The sequence below is a fragment of the Heptranchias perlo genome, unplaced genomic scaffold (assembly GCF_035084215.1).
Source record: "Heptranchias perlo isolate sHepPer1 unplaced genomic scaffold, sHepPer1.hap1 HAP1_SCAFFOLD_47, whole genome shotgun sequence".
In the NCBI taxonomy this organism is placed as follows: Eukaryota; Metazoa; Chordata; class Chondrichthyes; order Hexanchiformes; family Hexanchidae; genus Heptranchias; species Heptranchias perlo.
This window is the reverse complement of record NW_027139484.1, coordinates 9,343,338-9,369,553: the sequence shown is the minus strand read 5'-3', so window position 1 is coordinate 9,369,553 and position 26,216 is coordinate 9,343,338. Positions and strand designations below refer to the sequence as shown.

The following is a 26,216-nucleotide window of genomic DNA, read 5'->3' as shown; positions in this document are numbered from 1 at the left end:
GCATGGTGCTCTCACTGTTTATAATGCATATTGGTCTCACTGTTCATAATCAATGCTGCTCTCACTGATTATAATGCATGGTGCTCTTACTGGTTATAATGCATGGTGCTCTCACTGTTTATAATGCATGTTGCTCTCACTGTTTATAATGTACGGTGCTCTCACTGTTTATAATGCACGGTGCTCTAACTGTTTAAAATGCATATTGGTCTCACTGTTCATAATCAATGCTGCTCTCACTGTTTGTCATGCATGGTGCTCTCACTTTTTTAAATGCATGGTGCTCTCACTGATAACAATGCATGGTGCTCTCGCTTTTATAATGCATGGTGCTCTCACTGTTTATAATGCATGGTCGTCCAACTCTTTATAATGCATGTTGCTCTCTTAAAATCTATCGATCTCAGCTTTGAATATAACTCAACGACTGAGCATCCACAGCCCTCTGGGTTGTAGAGAATTCCAAAGATTCACAATCCTTCGAGTGAAGAAATGTTTCCTCATGTTGGTCCTAAATGGCCGACCCCTCATCTTGAGAGTATGAGCTCTCGTTCTTGACTCTCCCGCCAGGGGAATCAGACTCTCAGCATCTACCCTGTCAAGCCGTCTAAGAATTTTATACATTTCAATGCGATCAACTCTCATTCTTCTAAACTCCAACCAATATTGTCCAATTTTGCACAATATTTCCTCATACTACAATTGCAGCAAGACCTCCTCACTCTGATATTCCAACACCCTTCCAAAAAAGGCTAACATATCATTTCCCTTCCTCACTCTCATTCGACCCTTGACAAATCAGTATTTCCAGCATGTTTTTCCTCTTTTCCTTCGATAGGGAAAATAAATGAAGGTTGATAACATTTTACTGCAATTACACTCGATTCTGTCTTGGAAACAATATCCAACTGAACTGCATCAAATTCGATTGTAAACTTAAGAGTTTCTGATGGAAATAAACTAATAAGAACACTTAATTGCGATGGCCGGGAATCGAACCCGGGTCAACTGCTTGGAAGGCAGCTATGCTCACCACTATACCACCATCGCTGAAAATAATCAACATTAAAATAGTTCCCAAACATCAGATCCTGACCAGACACTGCAGGCTGTTGGATTTTGTTCTTCATTTGAACTGGTTTCTGACGGATCCTTTCTCGCTCTGTTGCAGTTCCTGTTTCCGCCCAGTAGATTTCACCAACCCCCAATCAATGGAAATTCCACACCAGCCAGTAATTCTTCACCTGATATCGGACTGAAGAGACAGTCGATACCTGCAATACTTGACCAGCTGGAAATACATTTTACCACAGCTCACATCAGCCTTTGAGTAAAGTTAAATAATTCCATTAAATCATTACAGAGACCTGACTACCAACTGGACAGGAATGGCAGCTTAATATTCAAGTCTATAAGATCTTTAAAAAGGACAGGGAAATAGGGAAAGGAGGAGGAGCAGCAATATTACTAACGGACAATATTACAGCAGTTCAAAGATAGAATATCAGTGAGGGTGAGCGGGCAGTGTAAACACTCTGAGAGAGACCCATCACAAGTGCCCCCACTGTACTCCTCCAGAAGGTATAAGAAGGGCGAGCGCGGGAGGATTTCTTCATTCTTTGTGAAAGTGTTTGTGAGATTGTGGAAATGTCTGGAAGAGGAAAAACCGGCGGTAAAGCTCGGTCCAAGGCCAAGTCTCGCTCATCCCGGGGCGGACTGCAGTTCCCTGTTTGCCGTGTTCACAGGCTCCTGCGAAAGGGGAACCATGCTGAACGTGTGGGTGCCGGAGCCCCGGTCTATCTGGCTGCTGTGCATCAAGTATCTGACGGCTGAAATCCTCGAGCTGCCCGGCAACGCGGCCCTGGACAAACAAGAAGACCCGCATCATCCCCAGACACCTGCAGCTGGCCATCCGCAACGACGAGGAGCTCAACAAGCTGCTGGGACGGGTGACCATCGCTCAGGGTGATGTCTGATATCCAGGCCGTGCTGCTGCCGAAGAAAACCAGCATTGTGAGCTCCAAGAGCAAGTAACCGGCCAAGGCTTAATCTGATAACCCAAAGGACAGGACCAACCTGATTGAAATCTTTGAAGAAGGAACAGAAAGTGCAGACACGTTTAATGCAGTAGATGTGATATATTTGGATTTTCCGAAGGTCTTCTATAATGTACCACATTGTAGACTCATGGCTAAGTTCAGAGCACGTGGAGTCAGGTCAGGTGGCAGAATGGATAGTAAGTTGGCTTCAAAACTGAAAGCCGAGAATAGAGGTTAAGGGTCTCTACTCAGACTGGCAAAAGGTGGGAAGTGGAGTTCCAGTTGCTGGGACCACTGTTCTTCACAATTTACATGAACGATTTGGATTCGGGAATCGGAAGTACAATTCCAAAATTTGTGGACGACACCAAATTGGGGGATTTAGTTAATACAAAGGAAGAATGCATCAAAATGCAAGAGGACATTAATAAACTTGCAGAATGAACAATCAGGAGGTCACACACTGCTTGGATAATAAGAGTCTAAACGGGATAGAGGAGCAAAGGGATCTAGTGGTACAGATACACAAATTACTGAAAGTAGCGACCCAGGTTAATCAGGTCATAAAAAGACAAATCAAACACTAGGATTCATTTCTCGAGGGATAGAGTTCAAAAGCAAAGAAGTTATATTAAACTTGTACAGAACCTTGTTTAGACCAGACTTGGAATACTGTGAACAGGTCTCGTCTCCATATTATAGATATAGGGGCATTGGAGAAGGTGCAAACAAGATTCACAAGGATGATACCAGAAATGAGAGGATATTCTTATCAGGAAAGACTGAACAGACTGGGTCTCGTTTCAGTAGAAAAGAGAAGGCTGAGGGTTGATCTGATCGACGTTTTTAAGATAATGATACGGTTTGCTGGGATAGACGTAGAGAAAATGTTTCCACTTGTGGGGAGTCCAAACCTTCAGGTAATAAATATAAAATAGTCGCTAATAAATCAAATAGGGAATTCAGGAGAAATTGCTTTACCCAGAGAGTGGTTAGAATGTGGAACTTGCAACTACGAGGAGCAGCTGAGGCAAATAACAGAGGGACATTTATGGGGAAGATAGATCAGCACATGAGGGAGAAAGGAATAGAAGGATATGCCGATAGGGTTAGATGAAGTAAGGAAGGAGGAGGCTCATGAGCAGCATAAACGCCGGCATGGACTAGTTGGGCCGAATGGCCTGTTTCTGTGCTGTAGTTTCAATGTAACTCGATGTAAAGGCTCTTTTCAGAGCCACCCTCTGTATCTGTGAAAGGGCTGGTTACTGTCTGAAGGGAGACCCTGATATCATGCGACCAGTGTGGCTTTGAGCTGCTTTTGTTTCGTTGTGGACGAGATGAGGTATTAATGGGACTGGAGTCGGGGCAGTGACCACAGTCCGGGACTTTAAACGGTGACTTATAGACCCCAACCCACACATCACCAGGTTTCTTGTATTTATTTAAACTACTTGCCATGCTGGGCTCGTAAAGAATCACCAGAACTGCTCGACTAACCTTTCTACATCTGTGGAATTCAGCGCTTCGCTCCGTTTCTGTTCTATTTTGTTGGATTATTTACATAACGCATCAAACTCACTGGGGAATCACTGAAATGTAACTCTGTACAGAAACAAATAACAGTGAATTGCCTGGTGCCCAGGAGATCAGGAACATGACTCGCCTTTCGTCCTGTTAACGAGTAAACCGTGTTTAGAGTCCACCGACCCGCTTTGGTTCCATATGGGGGATTAAACAGAAAAATCGGGAGGGGAGGAGACAGTCAGAGTGACAGAGCGGAGAGCGGCCTCTGATCTTCCAGCTCCACCTCCAGTTCTCTCCATCCGACAGTTTCAAACCGTTTATCGATAATAGAACCGAACCTCAGCGCTCCGCACAAACCCTGACAGACCCGGGCTTCATATTCAAGGATTCCCAAAACCCGAAGCTTTCAAATAAGCCCCGTTACAATGAGAAATCGTTAATATTCCTCCCTAAATACAGTCCATTCAATAACAAGTCAACTCGGCTCCTCCATTTCAGTCTGTTTCCTTGTTCGATCTCCCCACACATCCCCTCCCAGACGGGTTCAGCGTTTTACAAACACCTTATTCCAGCTTATTTGGAGAATCTCATGTGTTGGGGTTTGAGTTATGACGTGGAGTTTCTCCGCCAGTGTTACTATCTCACAGAGACTCTCGCCCTGAATCTGTGAAAAGATTATGACCATGAACTGGGACTGGAGCCGAACACATCCCCAGTTACAGTGAGGCCCGGCCCGGACATCTCATTCTCTCTATTTTATATCAGACAGTATCCCACTTTCATGTCCAGCAATAGAGAGAGGGAGAGAGAGAGACAGTATCAGTCTTACACTTCCGAACTGTGTCCAAATCACGCTCAATAGCAGTATCCACCTTCATATACAGCACCAGAGAGAGAGAGAGGGAGGCAGACACGGTGAGAGAGACAGAGAGAGCGGTGAGACACAGTGACAGACAGACGTTAACAGTATTAGTTCCAGACTGACCGGTAAAGTGCCGTTTTATCCAGAAAGATCGCGTTGGAGAGACAGAAGATGCAATCTGATCTCTCACTGATATTGTACAAGGGTCAGACACACTATTAATCCCACACTCAGGGACAGTACAGAGAGGGTCAGAAACAATGGGTCACATTTAACCCTCTGATGCCTGTTGTACTATCTGCAGTTTTACAGCTCAGGGCTGTTCGATATTACTCTCAGTGACCTACAGTTTCACTCCGGTTAAATTAATCTGCGACTGTTGCTGCCTGATATTAACCCTACACGGTCCCAGCAAATACACCGACTCCCACTTTCCTCCCATGTTTCTCCAGGATTGGTTTGAGAAATCCTCTCTCAGTCACACATTATAGGGGCCATTAATGAAGAGAATCCATTGGCTGATTTCACAGCCGCTCACTTTATCTCTGAAAGGCTCTTTACCATCAAAAGACCCCGAGAGAAACAGCAGGGATGGAAACATCTAGTTTAATCGTTGGAGATTGTAAAGTCAGTCTGGATTCCAGCGTTAGGCACTGGTGGAATCATATCTGTTTCCCATTCTGGTGTCTGTTCCTGCACTGCCTGTGGACCCCATTCCCTCTGACCTTTCCCCCAGACCCACTTCCTTTGCTCAGACTCGGGATTAATTCCAATTGGGGAAAGTTTCCATCGATTTTTGGATTGGGAATTGTGGGCGCCATTCCCTCAGTGAGCGGAAGAAGATGGTTTAAAACAGCCGGGAATGGAGAGATCACGGCCCCAGGGGGAAGGGAGCAAAGAGCAGCCTCGTTACAGCAGATCATCGCTTCGGGACCGTGTCCGCAGATGGGCTCAGAGATCGGCATTGAGTCCGGGGGAAGGTCAGGGGGAGTCCGGGGGCTGTTTGTAAGAGGCGGAGTGGATCAGGAACAGGTCCCTGAACATGGAGTGAGAGGGGGGAAGGGAGAGGTCATTCTCGGGCTGTGTGTGGACAGGGTGTGTCCAGGGGAAGGGAGAGAGAATGGGAAGGACCTGCTATTAAAATCATTGCTGCTTTCTCTCCCCAAACCAGTAGTGAATGGTCCTCGTTTAGTTCCAGCCTCACCCTGTTTATTGTTATTGGAGAGTGAAGAGTGGAATCAGAGCCGGACAGTAAGGATGTGGGGAGTTATACAAAGAGCATCTATTGCAGGCATCAGCTGAGAAGTGTCAAGGACACATTTTAAACAGCGGCTGTTTGGTTTCGGTTGAACGGTTAGTCCCATGGGAGAGGGGATTAGAAACCTGACCTGTACAAAGGTCCCTGCTACATCGGGTCGTCCCATTCATGGATCAGTGCAGGGGTTGGGCCGTGTCTGGATGTCATTAAATTGTTGTAAAACAGCCCAACACACCTGGTATGCAGAAGCGGAGTGCTGCAGTACTGCAGTGGAGTCAGACACTGACACTGTTTGTATCACTGGATTTCATTTGTGGATATTCAAAATGATCACTCACAGAGATATTAAACTGATCACTTCTGTCTTTTCTACCTCACCTGTTCCTGAGTAACAAGAGATCATTTTCTTTCTCCAGGCAAACCCTTGAACGATCCAGAATAAATGTGATGCTTCCTCCACCCGAGGCAGAAGGAACAGTACAGCCAGCTCCTTCTCACACACAGTAAGTATATTATCACTCACAGAGCACAGAGACACAGACAGGTCATCAGTTCCACAGTCTCAGACAGCAGGTGTAGTCAGTCCCACAGGGATCACAATTTCCAGAGACACATTTTCAATCCAACAGTCAAGCAGAGTAGGTGAGGCAGACACTGTTCCATTTCCCCCTAACTCAGTCCCGCTGACAGGTAGATACAAAAATCCCAGTCCAAAATCACACTCTCAGAGTGAAAGGCACTGTGTCAATCTCACAATAGAGCAACATTAGCTACGAATTAAATACCAGATAGAAATCACACATGGTACCCGATTCAAAGGTACAGAATGAATCCCAATAATGTACCCCGAGATTCAAATTGAATACTAGCCCAGAACTCTCACACACATGACTTTAATCCATGGAATATCCATTCGAAATGTGTATCATATGATACAAATTGCACACAAGTCCAAAACTCAGGCAGAGTATCAGATTGAGAAATATTGAAAGATAGTAAACCTGAGAGACAAATTAGATACCTGTTCAGAATGAACTCGTAGAATGAGATTTAAAGATAGAGTATCAATTCTATTAGTGCAGACTGAGATACACATTACATACCAGTCCAAAAATCTCATACAATATTAGACTGAAAGATACGGTATCAATTCCATTTCTACAGACTGATCTACACATTACATACCAATTCAAAAATGTCACCTTATCAGTTTTAAAGATACATTATCATCCACAACAGTACTCACAGAGATACAGATTTAATAGTACTCCAAAAAGCACACAAATAATCTGGTTAAAACCTCCAGCATCAAATCCGAAAGTATGTCCATATTTACCAATTAAACAAGGAGTAAAACTATTTAAACATTGAGATATAAAAGCTGCAATATTTAACACCATAATTTAATCTGAGAGAATAATTACGTACAGATACAGAATGAATCTCACATTCAGAGACAGTACCAGAGACACACAGACACAGAATGACTCCAACTCTCACAGATGCAGAACGAATCCCAAACTCACATACAGTACAAGAGACTGACAGACACACAGTTAATCCCACACTCACACACAGTGCCAGAGACTGACAGGTACAGTATGAATCCCACACTAACATGCAGTATGAGTAACTGCATATATAGGATGAATTCAACTCCCACATACAGTACTGGAGACTGTATATACAGAATGAATCCCACAATCACATGCAGTATGAGTAACTGCATATATAGGATGAATTCAACTCCCACATACAGTAATTGAGACTGTATATACAGAATGAGTCCCACAGTCACATGGAGTACCAGAGACTGACAGATACCGAAAGAATCCCACACTAACACACAGTTTTATATAAAGAATTAATCACAAACTCTCACACACACTGCTGACAAGATACAGAATCAATTCCAAACTCACACACAGTATCAGAGAGTGACAAGATACAGAATGAATCCCACATTCACACACAGTACCAGAGACTGACAGATACAGAATAAATCCCACACTCACACACAGTACCAGAGACTGACAGATACAGAATGAATCCCACACTCACACACAGTACCAGAGACTGACAGATACAGAATGAATCCCACACTCACACACAGTACCAGAGACTGACAGATACAGAATGAATCCCACACTCACACACAGTACCAGAGACTGACAAATACAGAATGAATCCCACACTCACACACAGCACCAGAGTCTGACAGATACAGAATGAATCCCACATTCACACACAGTACCAGAGACTGACAGATACAGAATAAATCCCACACTCACACAGTACCAGAGACTGACAGATACAGAATGAATCCCACACTCACACACAGTACCAGAGACTGACAGATACAGAATGAATCCCACACTCACACACAGTGCCAGAGACTGTCGCAGCATGAAATGGTCCTTAACAAAGTCACAAATGATACCCTAAGTGACTACCACCTTGAAAAACTAACCCTCCTCATCCTTCTCAAATACAATATCTCAACGTGCTGTTATGCTGTTAGACTAGTCTCCTCTCTCTGCTCTTATTTGGAATATGTTGCTTTTCTGTCTGACAACACTTGGTATCATCGTATTATGTTAGTCCACAAGAGGAGATCATTCGGCCCATCGTGCCTGTGCTGGGTCAAACACACGTATTCGTTCAAAATTCATTCAGAGATAGATTGAGTGCTTTGTTATCAGAAAATTGCCTGAACCCCCACAGTCTACAGTTTTCCTCCTCGCTATCAACGACACGGTCAATTTTTGTGTCACCGGCAAATTTCTTAATCATGCCCCCGACGTTTAAGTCCAAATTGTTAATGTATACCACAAAAAGCATAGGACCAAGTACGGAGCCCTGCAGCACCCAACTGGAAACAGTCTTCCAGCCACAAAAAACACCCGTCGACCATTACCCTTTGCTTCCTGCCACTGAGCCAATTTTGGCTCCAATAAGCCACATTCCCTTGGATCCGATGGGCCTTTACTTTTTTGACCAATCTGCCATGTGGGAATTTTTCAAAAGCCTTGCGAAAATCCATGTCGACTGCATCAATTGCGCTACCCTCATCGATCCTCCTTGTCACCTCCTCGAAAAATTCAATCAGGTTAGTCAGACACGACCTCCACTTAAAAAATCCATGCTGACTGTCCTTGATTCGTCCGTGCCTTTCGGAGTGACAGTTGATCCTGTCACTCAGAATTGATTCCAATAATTTGAAATGGAGTCTTTCTCCTGCTTGCTGCAATAATAGATAAGGCGGTGATGTACCATCAGGCCCGGCTAGCTCAGTCGGTAGAGCATGAGACTCTTAATCTCAGGGTCGTGGGTTCGAGCCCCACGTTGGGCGAGTATCATTTAAAACTTTTATGTTGCGTTCACTGGCCAACGGTGCAGAATTGATGCATAATGAAACGTTAAATTTGTAGTCAGGATGGCCGAGCGGTCTAAGGCGCTGCGTTCAGGTCGCAATCTCTTCCGGTCGTGGGTTCGAATCCCTCTTCTGACATTGCTTATTTTTACGAAGACGTGAAAATATTTTATTTGTGGATTGGGCTGCAGCTGATTTTTAGACCAAGTTGATTTGCTCCTCCCACAAAAGCAACTGGCTTTTTCATGGAAATGTGACTTGAGAAGTTTCAAACGGTGATATGTTTGACATATTAATGACCTGGACAAAGAAATAGAACAGCAGTGGGAAACATTTAAAACGGTGATAAATAGAGTCCAGGAGAAATATATCCCACTAAAAAGCAAGAACAAACTCGCCAGAAATGACACACCAGGGATGAATAAAGAAACAAGGGCAAAATTTAAACTGAAGAAAAGGGCACACACTAGCCAATAAAGGAGAGAGGGGAATGTGATAAGACTGGGAAAGAAGTCTGAAGATCTATTGGAAAGGCAAAAAAGGAATATCAAAAAAGCAAAGTATTCGAGACACATCAACAGCCAAAGAAAATTTTGGATAGGAATATTTGCACGAAGTGATTTTTAGGTAGTCGCCTTTAAATGTTTCAAAGGCGACTGCGAATTTATGATCGTCTGGCCATTTCACCAGCCGTGTTGAAAACAAAACATGTCTCTTAAGGGGAGTCTATAACGAGGGGGCATAGATTTAAGGTGAGAGGGGAGAGATACAAAAGGGTCCAGAGGGGCAATTTTTTCACTCAAAGGGTGGTGAGTGTCTGGAACGAGCTGCCAGAGGCAGTAGTAGAGGCGGGTACAATTTTGTCTTTTAAAAAGCATTTGGACAGTTACATGGGTAAGATGGGTATAGAGGGATATGGGCCAAGTGCAGGCAATTGGGACTAGCTTAGTGGTATAAACTGGGCGACATGGACATGTTGGGCCGAAGGGCCTGTTTCCATGTTGTAACTTCTATGATTCTATGATTCTATGATTCTATGATAATAGGGCCACTAAGGGAGACACACGACAAACTCACAGGCAATGACAGCGAAATGGCAGAAATATTAAATAATCACTTTGCTTCAGTATTTACCAGGGAGACTCGTATTGTTGGGCATGACAGTAGAAGAAGAGATCAAAAAGATATGTAAAGACATTTAAGATCGAAAGGGGGGAGATAATTGATAAACTAATCAATCTTAGAGAGGAAATTTCCTGTTAGGTGCCTAACCAGAGTTTCAAACCGCTCAGCCACGCTAATTTCCGTATTACTGTTCAGGAGCTTATTTCACAGGGACACGATTACTGCGCTCCATTTAGGGAGGCTCAGTGAAAGGCGGAAATTGATCTATTAATAGAATCATAGAATAAGATAGCGCCATTCAGCCCATCGTGCCAGTGCCAGCTCTCTGAAAGAGCTGTCCAGTTCGTCCCACTCGCCTGCTGTTTCCCCATAACCCTGAAAAAGTTTGATCCAAGCGTTTATCCAATTCCCTTTTGAAAACTGTGAGTTGAGAAAAACAATATTGAAAGGGCCTCTGCAGCGTCTTTTTTCGAAAGGCAAAAAACATATTTCCCATGACCTCTGAAGGATGGACAAGTACATTTCAGAAAGCAGAAGCAAGTTCACCAGCCTTTTAATCCGGAGTCAGACCTTTGCGCCGCGCACTCTGAAGACAGGCTCCTGGATGTTATTATATTTTTTGAATGTTTCTCAAACACCGTTTCATATATTGGTTGAATGGATGAGGCTTATCAAATCTCCGCCAGATCCCACCGGTAATGAGACAGCATTGGAAGCAGCCTTCACCCCCAATATCACGCTGGCATTCATCGCCTGCTCTCAGCGGACTGCATTAACAGGGCTTGGAGATATGGACTTTGTTCACATTTAATTAGAAATGTGAATCGTTAAATATTTAATCATTTTTAATGGGGACAACGTTTCAAAATATTTCCGCCCGGTTTCGAACCGGGGACTTTTCGCGTGTTAGGCGAACGTGATAACCACTACACTACGGAAACCTGATATCTGCAACCTCGTGTTAGGGATATAACCCCTCAGCCAAACTAATTTCCGTATTACTGTCCAGGAGCTCATTTCACAGGGATACATTTACTGCGCTGTATTTCGGAAGGCTGCAGAGAAGGATCGGTGACGATGGTCAGGCAGGGAATCCCAGAGCGTCGCGCCGAAACAAACATTTCACTGTTTTTTTTTCATGTGCCTGATATCCGACCGCAGTGTAAATTATGGCGAATCAGGCATGCTCAGATGACATTGTTCACAGAGTGTTTTCTTGCAGCCAAATCACACATTAGAAAACTTGAAATGAGATGAAGAGATCGGAGCCATTTAAAGTGCTCCCAGTTACTGCTGATCAGGAATTGAAACATGGCACCGGCTTCAGTGCTATCAGAATGAGGCAATGAATCCAAAAGTGGGACGAAAAAGGTGCAATTTTCGTCCCTGGGTGGGCTCGAACCACCAACCTTTCGGTTAACAGCCGAACGCGCTAACCGATTGCGCCACAGAGACCGTCTGGTCCTTTTTCTTGCAAGATACACTAAAGTAGCGTGTCACCGAGCCAAAGTTACATGTTGCAGCCACAGAAATGCAATTGTCCACTATCAGTGTTACTTTTCCAGAAATAAAGGATGGGACATTGTTTGTGGAAACATGGAAACGGTCTGGTCTCGCTCACAGCGTCGATATCACCGACAACCAGCTCTCCTGCAACCGGCGCGCCCACCGGTGCTTTGTCTGTTAGTTAGTTGCACTGTGGGAGATCCTTCGCCACACTGACTGCAGCGGTTTAAAAAGCCGGCTCACCACCACCTTCTCAAGGGCTTTTTGGGATGGGCAATAAATGCCGGCCTCGCCAGCGACGCCCACATCCCATGAACGAATAAAAAGAAAATATTCTGAGCGTCCTGATGCTGATGTCAGGTTTTGATCCCTGATCTGCAGTAACTGGGAGCTGAAATATTAATTGTACCGAATGCAAACACTCCCTGATATATTTAACACTCTTACATGCCTTCCCTGCTGGCCTCGTCGTTCGGCTTCGGTGTTTTCATCACGGCGGCCTGGGTTGGGAATATGCTGTTACAAAAAAGAATTGCCAATTTTGTCGAATCACAGCAAACTTACGGCACAAAAGCAAGCCATTCGGCCCATCCTGTCCGCACCGGCCGGAAATGAGCTACCCAGCCGAATGCCACTTTCCAGCACTCGGTCTTTCACCTTGTAGGTTACGCCACTTCAAGTGCATATCCAAGTATTTTTTTAAATGTCACGAGGGATTCTGCCTCGACCACCCAGTCAGGCAGTGAGTTCCAGACCCCTACCACCCTCTGGGTGAAAAAAATTCTCCTCAGCTCCCCTTAAATCCTTCCACCAATCATTTAAAATCTATGCCTCCAAGTTATTAACCTCCCTGCTAAGGTAAATAGGTCCTTCGCCTCCACTCTGTCTGGGCCCTTCATAATTTTGTACACCTCAATTAAATCACCACTCAGCCTCCTCTGTTCCAAAGAAAACAACCCCTGACTATCCAATCTTTCCTCACAGCTGAATTCCGGAATTATTCAGAATTCTACCAGCGCTAAAACCAAATGCGACCCCCGCCGTGATTTAAATACGCAGCTTTCTGATTTAGATTCAGTCGCGCTAACGTTGCGCTACGAGGTCTGATGGTAGCGATCGGGTTATTTACCTTTATGAAAGTTTCTCAAGCACCATTTCATTTATTTCAGATTTCCAAATCCCGCCCACTCCCACCGGGTATCAGGCAGCCACAGAAGCAGCCTTCACCTGTCCGCGGCAGCATGACTGCAGCAAATCCAATTACACACACCCGGAACCCAGAATCATCACATCACAGGAAAGGAACTGCTCAAAATACATAACAGGACGGGCAGCATCTGAAAAAACGCTGAGACTTTCGGTGTTTGGACTTTGTTCAGGACTGCTAACAGGACGGTGTGAAAATTTAAACTATGGATGTGTATAAATGGATGTCATGCTTCTTTATAAATTGAGTGTTTTAGTTATGTGTGCCATTTATAAATTTATTTTGATTATTTTTACAATATGATATATCTTGTTATAAATATATATGATTGCACCTGTGACACTTATAAATACATTTGGGTGTAACTGCTTGGTGGTTATCATTATATCTCTGTGTATCTGTGTTATGTATTTGTGTGTAATGAAAAGTAAGACATAGAGAACTAAATATCCAGAAAATACATTTACAATATATACCCCACAAAAAAGGAATAACTAAAAGATATATCTAAATAGATTTGTAAGCAGCAGTCATGAAATGCATTTACATCTTACAAATCAGAAATATATTTTCAATCTAACACGGCTGCAGCCCAATATATTTATAACCATCTGTTGACAATGTATAAGTCGGGTTTATGGTTATCGAGTGGTTAGAATTCGGCGCTTTCAGCACTATGGCCTGGGTTTGATTCCCGGTCAGCGCATTTGTTTTTACAAAACAGTTCACTTAATTACGCAAAATTATACAAGTCTCTTAGATGATTCTTTCAATTACCATTAATAAACCCACAACTTTCTGGTTCACACTGAACGAAATGCTAACAAGTTTGCCGAGTAAATGTCGAAACGACGCGAACTTCTCTGACTTTCATCCCTTCTCATTTTACGCACTTTATTTTTGGAGTCTGCTTCAAAGTGTTCAGTGGTGATGAGACGAGGAATCTGGTGCAGCCGTTGTTGAATGTGAAAGGATTGCAGCCCAATTTACACGAGAGAAAGCTCGTGCCTGGAGGTTTGTGAGGAGCAAGTTCCAGCAAATTGTTTCTGTCCCGGGATTAAACCGGGAGTTTTTCGCGTGTGACGCCAACATGATAACCATTACACCACGAAAACAACTATTTAGTCCAGCCCAGGTCAGATGGAAGTGTTAAGGGAGAAAGTGAACTGCTGACTCCCACTCCTGGGGGATGTCCCAAAGCGCTTCATAGAGGTGTAATCAAAAACATGGAATCATGGAATCGCAGGAGTCCATTCGGCCCATCGTGCGTTGCCCAGCTCTTTAAAATAAATGGTGCAATTTTAAAGGGGGTGCAGGAACAGAGAGACCTGAGGGTATACGTACACAAATCTTTGAAGGTGGCAGGACAAGTTGAAGAGATTGTAAACGAAAACGTATTCGGAATCGTTGACTTTATTAATAGAGGCATAGAGTACAAAAGCAAGGAACTTATGCTGAACCTTTATAAATCACTGGTTAGACCCCAGCTGGCCATCACACAATTCTGCCCACCACACTTTAGGAAGGATGTCAAGGCCTTGGAGAGGGTGCAGAGGTGATTTACTAGAATGGTGCCAGGGATGAGGGATTGCAGTGAGGTGGAGAGACTGGAGAAGCTGGGGTTGTTCTCCTTAGAGCAGAGACGGTTAAGGGGAGATTTAACAGGGGTCTTCAAAATCATGAACGGTTTTGATAGAATAAATAAGGAGAAACTATTTCCAGTGCCAGAAAGAATGGTAACCAGAGGACACAGATTTAAGGTAATTGGCAACAGAGGTGAGATGAGGAGAATGTTATTACGCAGCGAATTGTCATGATCTGGAATGCACTGCCTGAAAGGTTGGTGGAAACAGATTCAATAATAACATTCAAAGGGGAACTGGATAAATACTTGAAGGGGAAAATTTTGCAGGGCTATGGGGAAAGGGAAGGGGAGCGGGTCTAATTGGATAGCTCTTTCAAAGAGTTGGCGCAGGCACGATGGACTGAATGGCCTCCTTCTGTGATGTTTCCATGCTGTGATTCTATGTTATGGAGGATTTTCTGATGCAGTGGATATTCGGGGCAGAGGACCAAGTGGGGATTGAACTCGACGGCAAGTGTATACAGTTCGTTCAAAGGACTGAAGCCGATGGTTTCATTCCTCCCGTCGTTTAGCAGCAGGAAATTACTCGGCCATGCAGGCGACTTTTTTTGTCTTCATTCATGGGATGTGGGTGTCAATGGCAAGGTCAGCATTTATTGCCCATCCCTAATTGCTCTTGAGAAGGTGCTGGTGAGTCGCCTTCGTGAACTGCACCTTTCATTGACTGTGTCATTGACATTTTCTGGATAGAGAGAAACTATTTCCGCTGGTTGGGGATTCTAGGACTTGGGGGCACAGTCCAAAAATTAGAGCTACATCTTTCAGGAGTGAGATTTGAAAACATTTCCACACACAAAGGATGGAACAAGTTTGGAACTCTCTTTCCCTAACGGCAATTGATGTTTGCTTAATTGCAAATTTTAAATCTGAGATCGATAGCTTTTTGCCAAAAGAACGTATGAAGGGATAAGGGCCAAAGGCAGGTATATGGAGTTCGATCACAGTTCAGCCATGATCTTATCAAATGGCGGAGCGGACTCGAGGGGCTGAATGGCCTACTCTAATTCCGATGGTACATTTCCCCAAGTGTCTGCTCTCTCCATAGTTGCGACCTTGTGTTTAAAGCATATTTTCGTTTAAAGGTTGGTTTAGGGATGAGCCGGTGGGCGTCAAAACGTGCCGTGGATCGAGACCGGGTTGGTTATTGCGGGAAGAGCAAATCAACTGGGCCGAAAAATCAACTGCAGCTCAAGCAAGAAATAAAATAGGAGTCAAAGTAACCAATGTCGGAAGTGGGAAGGAGACTGCGACCTGAAAGCAGTGCCTTAGACCGCTCGGCCATCCTGACGGATAAATAGCACTTTGCCTCGCCACCCTTTCCACATTGAGACCCCCCCCGGAGAAAGGTTCATTCACTCCAGTGCTTGGTGATATAAATGATGCTGGAAAGGCTCGGTGAGCGGGATGCCACCTCCCCGGGTTTTCCTGAGCCTATTGTACTTTATTCCTATTTAATGACGGGAATATTCGCAATCAGTAGCCAAAAAGGATTAAAAGCTGAATCACAGAGAAATGGAAATCCTCGTTAAATCTGATAATGCTGTAAGTAAAACTCGCTGGTGGTCCAGTGGTTAAGATTCGCCGCTTTTACCACTGCGGCCGGGGTGCGATTTCCAGCCAGAAGAGCAACTTTTGAACACTTGTTATATTAATCGCATGGAAGAAAAAAAAAACAATATTTTTGTTATTCACCATTAATTAACCGATAACGTTATTTTGCAGAATGAAAGGCCACTGAGGGATGTTGGAAAAGTTTAATAATGTCTTTTGTGCGATGAACTTTTTATTCCTTCTCATTTTACACACTGTATTTTGAAGGGCTCCGTTTAAAATGTTCAGTGCTCGTGAGACCACGAATTTGTGTCGAACTGAACAAAACATGCTCTTTCACAGAGGACAGAAAAATCTGCCCCAAAATAATGTTCCCGCCCGGGATTGAACCGGTAACCTTTCGCGTGTGAGGCGAACGTGATAACCACTACACTACAGAAACCTCTGATCTGGTTACCAGCCAGAAGTTAGAATGACTGTATTGATTCTCTTTCATAATTATTCACTTGATCGAAGTTGCACAAGTCACAAAAGAAAAATGTTCATTTCAAAGTTATTAAACTCCCAAATGTGGCCCGCCTTGTTTGGACAGGGGTTGACCCTGACGTCACAGCCTCAACAAAGCATTTTCTCAACATTTCCATTGGGAACAGGAGGAGGCCATTCAGCCCATTGAACCTGTTCCGCCCTTCAATTAGATCAGAGATGATCTGAACCTCAAATCAAATTATCCGCCTTTGCTCGCTATCCCTCGATACACTTACCCAACAAAAATCTATCGATCTCAGTCTTGAAAGCTTCAATTGACCCCCAGCATCCACAGCCTTTTGGGGGACAGAGTTCCAGACTTCTACTGCCCTTTGTGTAAAAAAGTGCTTCCTGATTTCGAACCTGAATATCATGGTTCTAATTTTAAGATTATGTCCCCCTCGTTCTTGATTCCCCAGAGGAAATTGATTCTCTCTCTCTATTCTATCGAATAATTTGAACATGTTAAACACCTCGCTCAGACCGCCCCTCAATCTTCGATACTCGAGGGAAGACGAGCCCAATCTATGCAGCCTGTCCTCATAATTCAACCTTTTTAGCCCCGGTAACATTCTGGTGAATCTGCTCTGCAACCCCTCCAAGGCCAATCTATCCTTCCTGAGGTGCAGTGTCCAAAACTGAACGCAGTTACTCCAGACGCAGTCCAACCAGAGCTTTATATAACTGGAACATAACTTCCACTTCTTGATATTCCAGCCCCCTGAGATAAAGGCTAACGCTCCGTTAGCCTTTTAAATTATTTTTGGACCCGTCCGTTAGCTTTTACTGATTTATGTAAATGAACCTTTAATTCTCTCTGCTTCTCCACAGTTCCGAGCTTCTTACCATTTGGTAAATACCCTGACCATCGGTCCAAAGTGGATTACCCCACATTGAACTCCATCTGCCATAGTTTCTCCCACTCACTTAATCTATCAATGTCCCTTTGCAACTTTTCACTCGCATCCACACTACTTACTGTACCACCCAACTTAGTGTCATCAGCAAACTTGGATATACAACTCTCTGTTCCTTCATCTAAGTCATTGATAAATATGGTGACAAGCTGAGACCCCAGTTACAGATCCCTGGGGGACACCACTAGTCGCATCCTGCCAATTGGAGTATGTACCCATTATCCCTACTCTCTGTCTCCCATCTCCGAACCAATTCTCTACCCATGTCAATACATTGCCTCAAGATCCATGTGTTTTCATTTTTTTGCCAATAGTCTCATGTGTGGAACCTTATCAAATGCCTGCCGGAATTCCATATAAATAATATCATAGGAACATGGGGACAGGAGTAGGCCATTCAGCTCCTCGTTCCTGCTCCGCCGTTTGAGAAGATCATGGCTGATCTGTGATCTAACTCCATATACCCGCCTTTGGCCCATATCCCTTAATACCTTTCATTGCCAAAAAGCTATCTATCTCAGATCTAAATTTAGCAACTGAGCTAGTATCAATTGCCGTTTGTAGAAGAGAGTTTCAAACTTCTACGACCCTTTGTGTGTAGAAATGTTTTCTAATCTTGCTCCTGAAAGGTCCGGCTCTAATTTTTAGACAAAATGGTGGCAAGTTCGCGGGACATCTTGGACAAAATGGCTGTCAGTACGGCGGCCATCTTGGACAAAATGGCGGCAAGTCCTTCACGGCTGCTGCACAGGGAAAGGAGGAGGCCATACAGCCCATCAAGCCCGTTTCATCGTTACTGAAGGCCGATCATCCCCTCAAGCCTGTTACATAGAATCAAGAAGAGGCCATTCAGCCCATCGAGCCTGTTATACAGGAACTGAAGGCCATTCAGCCCTTCGAGCCTGTTATACAAGAACTAGACACCAATCAACCGTTCAACCCTGTCAGGTAGCAAAAGGAGGAGGCCATTCAGCCCCTGGAGCACTTTGCACCAGATCTGGTGGCCAATCAGCCCCTCAATCCTGTTACATAGGAACAGGAGGAGGCCACTCTGCCCCTCGAGCGTGTTAACGGGAACTGAAGGCCATCCAGCCCCTCGAGCCCATTACAACGGAACTGGAGGCCAGACAGACCCTCAAGCCTATGACATAGGGACAGGAGGAGGCTATTCAGCCCTTCGAGCCTGTTATACAGGAACTAGACGCCAACCAACCATTCAGGCCTGTCAGATATCAACAGGAGGAGGCCATTCAGCCCCGAGCCCATTACACCAGACCTGGAGGCCAATCAGCCCCTCAAGCCTGTTGCATAGGAACAGCAGCAGGCCATTCAGCCCCTCGAGCATGTTATACGGGAACTGAAGGCCATTCAGCACCTCGAGCCTATTACACTGGAATAGGACTCGGCCATTAAGCCCCTCGAGCTTGTTGCAATGGAACAGAAGGAGGACATTCAGTCCTTCTAGACTGTTATACAGGATCTGGACGCCTTTCAGCCCCTCACGCATGTTACATAGGAACAAGATGAGTCCATTCAGCCCCTCGAGCATGTTACATAGGAACAAGAGGAGTCCATTCAGCCACACGAGCCTGTTACACAGGAACAGGAGTGGACAATTCAGCTCCTCAACCTGTTCTGCCATTCAATTAGATCATGGCTGATCTGTATCTTAACTCCAACTACCCGCCTTGGTTCCTTAATCCTCAATAACCTTGCGGAACAAAAGTCTATCAATCTCCGTTTTGAAATTTCGGATTGACCCCAGCCTCAACAGACTTTTGTGGGAGAGAATTCCAGATTTCCACTACCCTTTTGTGAAGAAGAACTTCCTACCATCACCCCTGGGCGGCCGAGCTCTAATTTTAAGGTTATGCCCCTTTGTTCTAGACTCCCCCAACAGAGGAAGTAGTTTCTCTCTATCTACCCTATCAACTCCTTTCATCATCTTAAACACCTCAATTCAATCACACCTTAATCTTCTATATTCAGGGGAATACTAGCCTTGATAATTCAACCTGTCCTCATAATTTAACGCTTTTAGACCCATTATCATTCTGTTGCATCTGTGCTGCAGCCCTTCCAAGGCCAATATATCCTTCCTGAGGGTCAGTGCCCAGAACTGAATGCAGCCCTCCAGATGGGGTCTAACCAGAGCTCTGTACAGCTGGAACATAACTTCCACCCCTTTATATTCCAGCCCTCTTGAAATAAAGGCCGACATTCTATTAGCCTTGTTAATTATTTTTGCAAATGTCCACTAGCTTTTAATCATCTCTGCACTTGGACACCTAAATTTCTCTGCTCCCCCACAGTTTCGAGCTCCTCACCATTTAGAAAACACTCTGATCTATCTTTCTTAGATCCGAAGTGGATGACCTCACATTTCCCGACATTGAACTCCATTTGCCACAGTTTTGCCCACTCATATAATCTCTCATTGTCCTGGGAATGCTTGGTGCTTTTGTTTGGTTGGAGAATGCTTTAAATCAGTTCATTATTTTAAAAAGATCACAATTGATTTTTATTTTGTACAGTTTGAACAAGACCATTATTACCCGATCAGTAAAATATCCGTGTTTTTCAGATAATGGAGACAGTTCAGATATATTTGCCTTTTTGTCTACTTTAATGAAGTGAAATTTTGCTGATTTAAAATCAGCAGTATTTCTTAGCTTGAAAAAGCATCTCCTCTGTGAGGTGAGGCTTCACTCTCAATGCCTCAGTGTTTCCGCTTGTCCTGATATCAATGTAACACTTGAAGGGCTCCAGGTAATGAACAGTGAAACCCCTTCAGATTATCTCAGCCCACTCGTTCTTTCCAGTGCCGAATAGTTCCTGCTCTTCAGAGCGTGACAGATTCACACTACACTGGAGCTTGTTTTAGACTTTAACTGCCAAACAAATTGATGAAACAGTAAGAGAATAAACAGAATAGTAGCAGTAAGACAACAGTTTTACTGTAAAGCTCAACCAGATCATTATTGGAAAATAAAAAATAATAAATAATTCAAAATACTATACGAAACTGTGCCCGAACTTTCGAACATCCTGGTTCTTTGTTGTCTTTTTCGCACAAACTATGGAAGCTGTCGATTTGATTAACATTCTCAGAGATTCCAAACAGACTCACCAGTTTGAAAAAGACAGGCTGATAAATGCCTTCAAAACAGTGACTGGGAGCCAGTCATTTTAATCAATGGTCTGTTTAATTCAAAAGAAGCTGCCAATCAAAACTGTACGAGGAGAAATGACCCCGGAGGTTTGTATCTGAATCAAATGTTTGACTTTGTGAGTTCAGACTGCCGTTGAGAGGTGCAGCCTGCCTTTCAGAGGTGCAAACCACTCACGCAATATCGGGGGCCCCCCTGCTGGTGAGAAGCCGCTGAACAGCGCAGCCAGGCCTGACTGCTCGCAGGAATCCGATCAATCACCAGGCAGCACCAATCTCACGGACTGTCTGCATCTCAACGACCGGGTGCAGGTTAATCACGTGGAGGTTTATCGACCATCGCGCCCGGATTCGGGGGTTATCGAATTTAACCCCGTACATATCTTTATACATATATATTACATAGAATACAGCACGGCACAGAAACAGGCCATTCGGCCCAACTGGGTAAATAAGTATCCCATCGAGTCCCCACAGTGTGACTAAGTGATTCCACACTGCACCCAGTGATAGTGCCCCATTGATCCACAGTGTCCCAGCGATCTAGTGCACCCAGTGATCCCAAAGTGAACACAGAGTGACCCGGTGATCCAGCTGCACACCCACTGATAATGCCACAATGCTCCCTAATTGATCCCAGTGATCCCACAGTGCACCCAGAGGTCCCAGTATCCCAGTTCACTGCATTTGTGTAAACGTTTGAGACTGTCTTTATATACAACAACTTGCGTGTATGAAATAACATGTCTATATATATATATATAATATTTCTACATGTCTATATATATATATATATATATATGTACATATATAATATTTCTATATTACTTAGAATGGGTAAAGTAGTTTCTCCTGTCACCCCATGAAGCTGAAACAAAATGGTGGCCATTAAGGCGGCCATCTTAAACAACATGGCCGCCAGTATCCCAGTGATGCCACAGGAAGCCAATGATCCCACAATGTCCCACTGATCCCACAATGTCCCACTGATCCCACAATGTCCCACTGATCCCAGAGTGGCCCAATGATCCCACAATGTCCCACTGATCCCACAGTAAGCCAATGATCCCACAATGTCCCACTGATCCCACAGTGTCCCACTGATCCCACAATGTCCCACTGATCCCACAATGTCCCACTGATCCCACAATGTCCCACTGATCCCACAGTGTCGCATTCATCCCACAATGTCCCAGTGAATCTGCAGTATCCCAGTGATCCCATAGCAACCCATGATCCCACAGTGCTCCCAGTGATCCCACAGTGACCCAGACACAATTCACGTGAGCCTGTGGTGAAGGCCTCGATCAGTCCCCTGTGGAGAGAAAGCTTCTTGTCCAAGGAATCCTCCTCCTCCCAAAAATTCTCTTTCCACAACTTCATGTTACAGCATTTCCACAAAAAAATCTTTTAATTGATTTTTAAAAATGGATTAAAAACAAAGCAAGCGAATAAAATAGCACAGCAAGAGCTCAGAGCTCCCTCACACTCACTCACACACACACATTCACACTCAGTCACTCACTCATTCCATGACACAGGCAGGCCATCTCTCAGCAAAGACCACTGACAAAAAAATATCCCAAGTTACAAAGCAGAGAATCTGAAGAAAAGAGTGAAAAGCTGGGACAGAGAGAAACAGAAAGACACTCGGGCAGACTGAAGAGCACATGTTGCTTCTCTCTCTCTCTAATACAAGTTTGCAGGGTTTTCTCTCCTGCTTTGCCACTCACTCCCTCACCCAACCCCTCCCCTAAAAGGTGCTGGTCTGTCTGCCTGTCCTTGGTTAATGTTCGCTGCAAGATTCAAATTGCCCCTGTGCTCATTTTCACTTCTGTTCCTGGAGCAGGGGACAAAAACCCTGGGCATTTTTTGCTACTTCGCCCTTTATGTTGCAGTTTGCAAAGGTGAACGAACTTTCCCTTTGCTCTTTTCTCTTGTTTTAATTAGCAGTGGACGAAAGCCCAGTAGTTTGTGTTCAGATTACAGTTTGTGGCTTTTTCCAATTAGCCAAAGATTTCAAATAAATTCATGACATATAAAAGAGCCAAAGCAATTTTTTAAAAAACTAATATACAGCAAGATTCCTCACTCAGTTACAGGGACAATCTCTCAGCAACATTCATTTACACAGAAACAAAGCCCAATTTATAAACGAGAAGAATCGAAAGAGTAGAAGATTGAGAAACAATCTTTATCGACAACAACAACTTATATATACATATATATATAAGAACATAAGAAATAGGAGCAGGAGTAGGCCAATCGGCCTCTCGAGCCTGCTCCACCATTCAATAAGATCATGGCTGATCTGATCCTAACCTCAAATTCATGTCCAATTTCCTGCCCGCTCCCCGTAACCTCTAATTCCCTTCACTTCTAGAAAACTGTCTATTTCTGTTTTAAATTTATTTAATGATGTAGCTTCCACAGCTTCCTGGGGCAGCAAATTCCACAGACCTACTACCCTCTGAGTGAAGAAGTGTCTCCTTATCTCAGTTTTGAAAGAGCAGCCCCTTATTCTAAGATTATGCCCCCTAGTTCTAGTTTCACCCATCCTTGGGAACATCCTTACCGCATCCACCCGATCAAGCCCCTTCACAATCTTATATGTTTCAATAAGATCGCCTCTCCTTCTTCTGAACTCCAATGAGTAGAGTCCCAATCTACTCAACCTCTCCTCATATGTCCACCCCCTACAACAGCAAATTGTATCCATATGTATATATATATATATATATATGTGTGTGTGTATTATCAAAACTACTATTACAAGCATCCATGAGGGCTGTGGGGGAAAAGCAGAGCAGGAAATGGGAATGATTGAATCGCGCTTTCAAGGAGCTGGCACAGGCAGGGTGGGCTGAATGGACTCCTCTTGCACCGTGCCTGCTATCAAAATGTGAATCGATGAACAACAACTTCAACGCCATGAACCTGAAACAAAATGGCACCCGAAAGGCGGACATCTTACTGAGGGGCAAGGTGAAGCTTGTTGTGATGAGAGACACAGAGAGGGTTCATTTGCTTTTCCTGTTAAATCACTGTTGCACTATAGTTAAAAATACAAACTGAGTGAGAATGGCACGAGCTGGTGTTTAACATAAAGACAGCGGTGCAGTGAGGGAATTAAACATCAAAACGTGAACTTCTGCCAAAAAAATGAATTCACATTTGGTTATTTGGACTGAATGGTGACAGAAAAGGATAGACCAGACATTCGGAGGAAAGGTCCAATCAACCATTTTTTGTAGAGAATGTAATTCTAGCTTCTATTAAATAAATCAGAGTAAAATTGGACTCAATCTGAATGTAGTTCTGATCTGGGATTTAATTCATTTCTCCATTATTCATATTTTTCTTTAATCTGAAATAATAACAGTATTTTAACAGTAACAGAACAGGAGAGAGCTGTGGGACCCTGTCCAGTTTATTAACACTGCAGAAGGGGTAAAAATACATATTATTTATTACAGAATCCAGCAGCTCACTGGGAAAGTAACACATGGTACAGATGGAGGAGCAAAAAGGTGGAAAGTGATTTTACACTTTAATTTGGAGCAATAACTTTTTATCTGCACAAGGTTTAGTTTTACATTTAATTAATGGGCTCTTTATCCTAAACAAACTTCAGGCACAAACCATGGCTTTATAAAGAAAACAATCATTTATTATTAATTCAATAGAAAAAAATGACATTAGAATTTAAACATCATCTTGGGTTTATGCCCGATTTAGAATTGCTTTAGCAAAAATTAAACAACACATTCTCAATTCTCAAAATGCATAACCGTTTGGAAATCAAATGTTTATCTTAGACTAAGCCCATAACGAAAGTTTTAGACTTGCCGAGAAGATTCCAGGTATTTTGATGGATACCGTTGTAGTGTAGTGTGACTTTCTCTGGTAGACAGGTCATCTGCTTCACAGGCAATCTTTAAACCTGCATCGAGCCATCAAGCTGGGAGGTAGCGAGCAGTCAGGAAGATTCCAGGTGAGGTGGTGCTGTCAGGAAGCGAAAGGTGATGTTGGAGCAGTCGTGGTGGATCTGTGTCTCTCTCCAATCAACAACTGTCCAGCTTTTTTAGACCGTTTTTACAGAGAATCACACTTCTGGGACGGTGGCTTGTCAACAACAGGTTCCTACAAATACAACCTATGATTGATTGACACTTCACTTGTTTTCTCTCAGTGTCCACAACGTAACCAAGTTAAGTCGGCAGGAGTAAAAATCACCTCGAGCCCTCCTGGAATTGTTCTTGTTGCTATGGTGATCTATCGTCTGCTGTGTGATCTTTTACAATGTGTCATTATCAATCCTTTCAACAGTCCTTCCACCTTTTAATCGTCCTTTTCCTTCAGACATACTGAAGCGGATTTAGTCTCAGGCTTTCGTTTATCAGATGAATGTTTACTGCACAGAGCAGCTGGGAAATTCCTGCAGTAAGTATTGGTCAGGGTCAGGTACACAAGACTGAGTGACTTTATTGTGCAGCCTCCCGGCATCACCTTTAGAAATGTCAAAATTAAATCCACAAGATTGTTACCCCAGAACAAACATGAACTGTCTGACCTGCTTCACCTGCTGCTGTTCTGCTGGTCAGCACTCTCACACACTCCAGGCTGATTACACAGTTATTTTTGTCCGTCTTTCATTGTGTCTGTTCTCTGTTTATATCGTTTATCTCTGTTGATATTCTGTGTGTTATTCTACCTTGTTATTTCCACTTCTACTTCCATCAATTTGTAATTCTTTGTCAGTCTCTCTCTCTCGTTCCATTCATGTCTGCTTGCTCTCTCTCATTATATACATATATATGCTTTCTTTCACGCTTTCTTTCTCTCTTTATTTTTTCTCTCCAGTCTCACAAACTCACGTTATTTATCTGCAGCTCTGTGTACCTCTGTCTCCACTGCTCTTTGTTTCTATCTCTCTCCCTTTGTCACAGACCCTCTCCCCTTCATGTGAACCTGTTTTAATTTTCTGCGCTATTTAATCATTATATTTCTTTTGTCCTGTGTTCTCTGTCTCTGTCCACTCTTTTCTCCGTCTCTCTCTCCTTCTGTCTTTCTCTGTCTCTCTCCCTGTCTTTCTGTTTTTCTTCCTCTCCCTGTCCCAATATCTCCCTGTCTTTCTCTCTGATCTCTCTCACGCTCTCCCTGTGTCGCTCTCTGCCTCTCTCTCTTTCTCGCTCTCACTTTCTGCCTCTCCCTCGCTCTTTATATCACTATCTCGCTCTCGCACACTCTTTATCGCTGTATGTTCCTCTCTGTCTCTATGTCAGTCACTCTCCCCTCTCTCTCTCCCTCTCTGTATTTCTGCCTCTCTCAATCTCTCTCCCTCTTTCTCCAACTCACTGACTTTCTCTCTCTCGCTCCTTCTCTCCCTCCCTCTCTCCCTCTCACCATTTATTTGGAGTGCACCCATTCTGATCCGGCCCAAAGCAGCTACTTTGAATCCCAGCTTTGCACATTTTGCTGGATGGCCATTTCGTTGAAGTCCAGCTGGTCT

At 43.8% G+C, this 26,216-nt stretch overlaps 6 non-coding genes across 6 annotated transcripts; 2 read left to right on the top strand and 4 right to left on the bottom strand.

The window, feature by feature from the left end:
• Positions 1-978: 978 nt before the first annotated feature.
• Positions 979-1,050, bottom strand: trnag-ucc (transfer RNA glycine (anticodon UCC)). The gene has a single exon. It is a non-coding gene; the product is annotated as a tRNA-Gly (tRNA).
• Positions 1,051-8,962: 7,912 nt separating this feature from the next.
• Positions 8,963-9,035, top strand: trnak-cuu (transfer RNA lysine (anticodon CUU)). The gene has a single exon. It is a non-coding gene; the product is annotated as a tRNA-Lys (tRNA).
• A 78-nt stretch (positions 9,036-9,113) lies between these two features.
• Positions 9,114-9,194, top strand: trnal-cag (transfer RNA leucine (anticodon CAG)). The gene has a single exon. It is a non-coding gene; the product is annotated as a tRNA-Leu (tRNA).
• Positions 9,195-11,049: 1,855 nt separating this feature from the next.
• Positions 11,050-11,122, bottom strand: trnav-aac (transfer RNA valine (anticodon AAC)). The gene has a single exon. It is a non-coding gene; the product is annotated as a tRNA-Val (tRNA).
• A 440-nt stretch (positions 11,123-11,562) lies between these two features.
• Positions 11,563-11,636, bottom strand: trnan-guu (transfer RNA asparagine (anticodon GUU)). Its single transcript has one exon. It is a non-coding gene; the product is annotated as a tRNA-Asn (tRNA).
• A 4,823-nt stretch (positions 11,637-16,459) lies between these two features.
• On the bottom strand, positions 16,460-16,532 carry trnav-cac (transfer RNA valine (anticodon CAC)). The gene has a single exon. It is a non-coding gene; the product is annotated as a tRNA-Val (tRNA).
• Between the last annotated feature and the right edge of the window lie 9,684 nt (positions 16,533-26,216).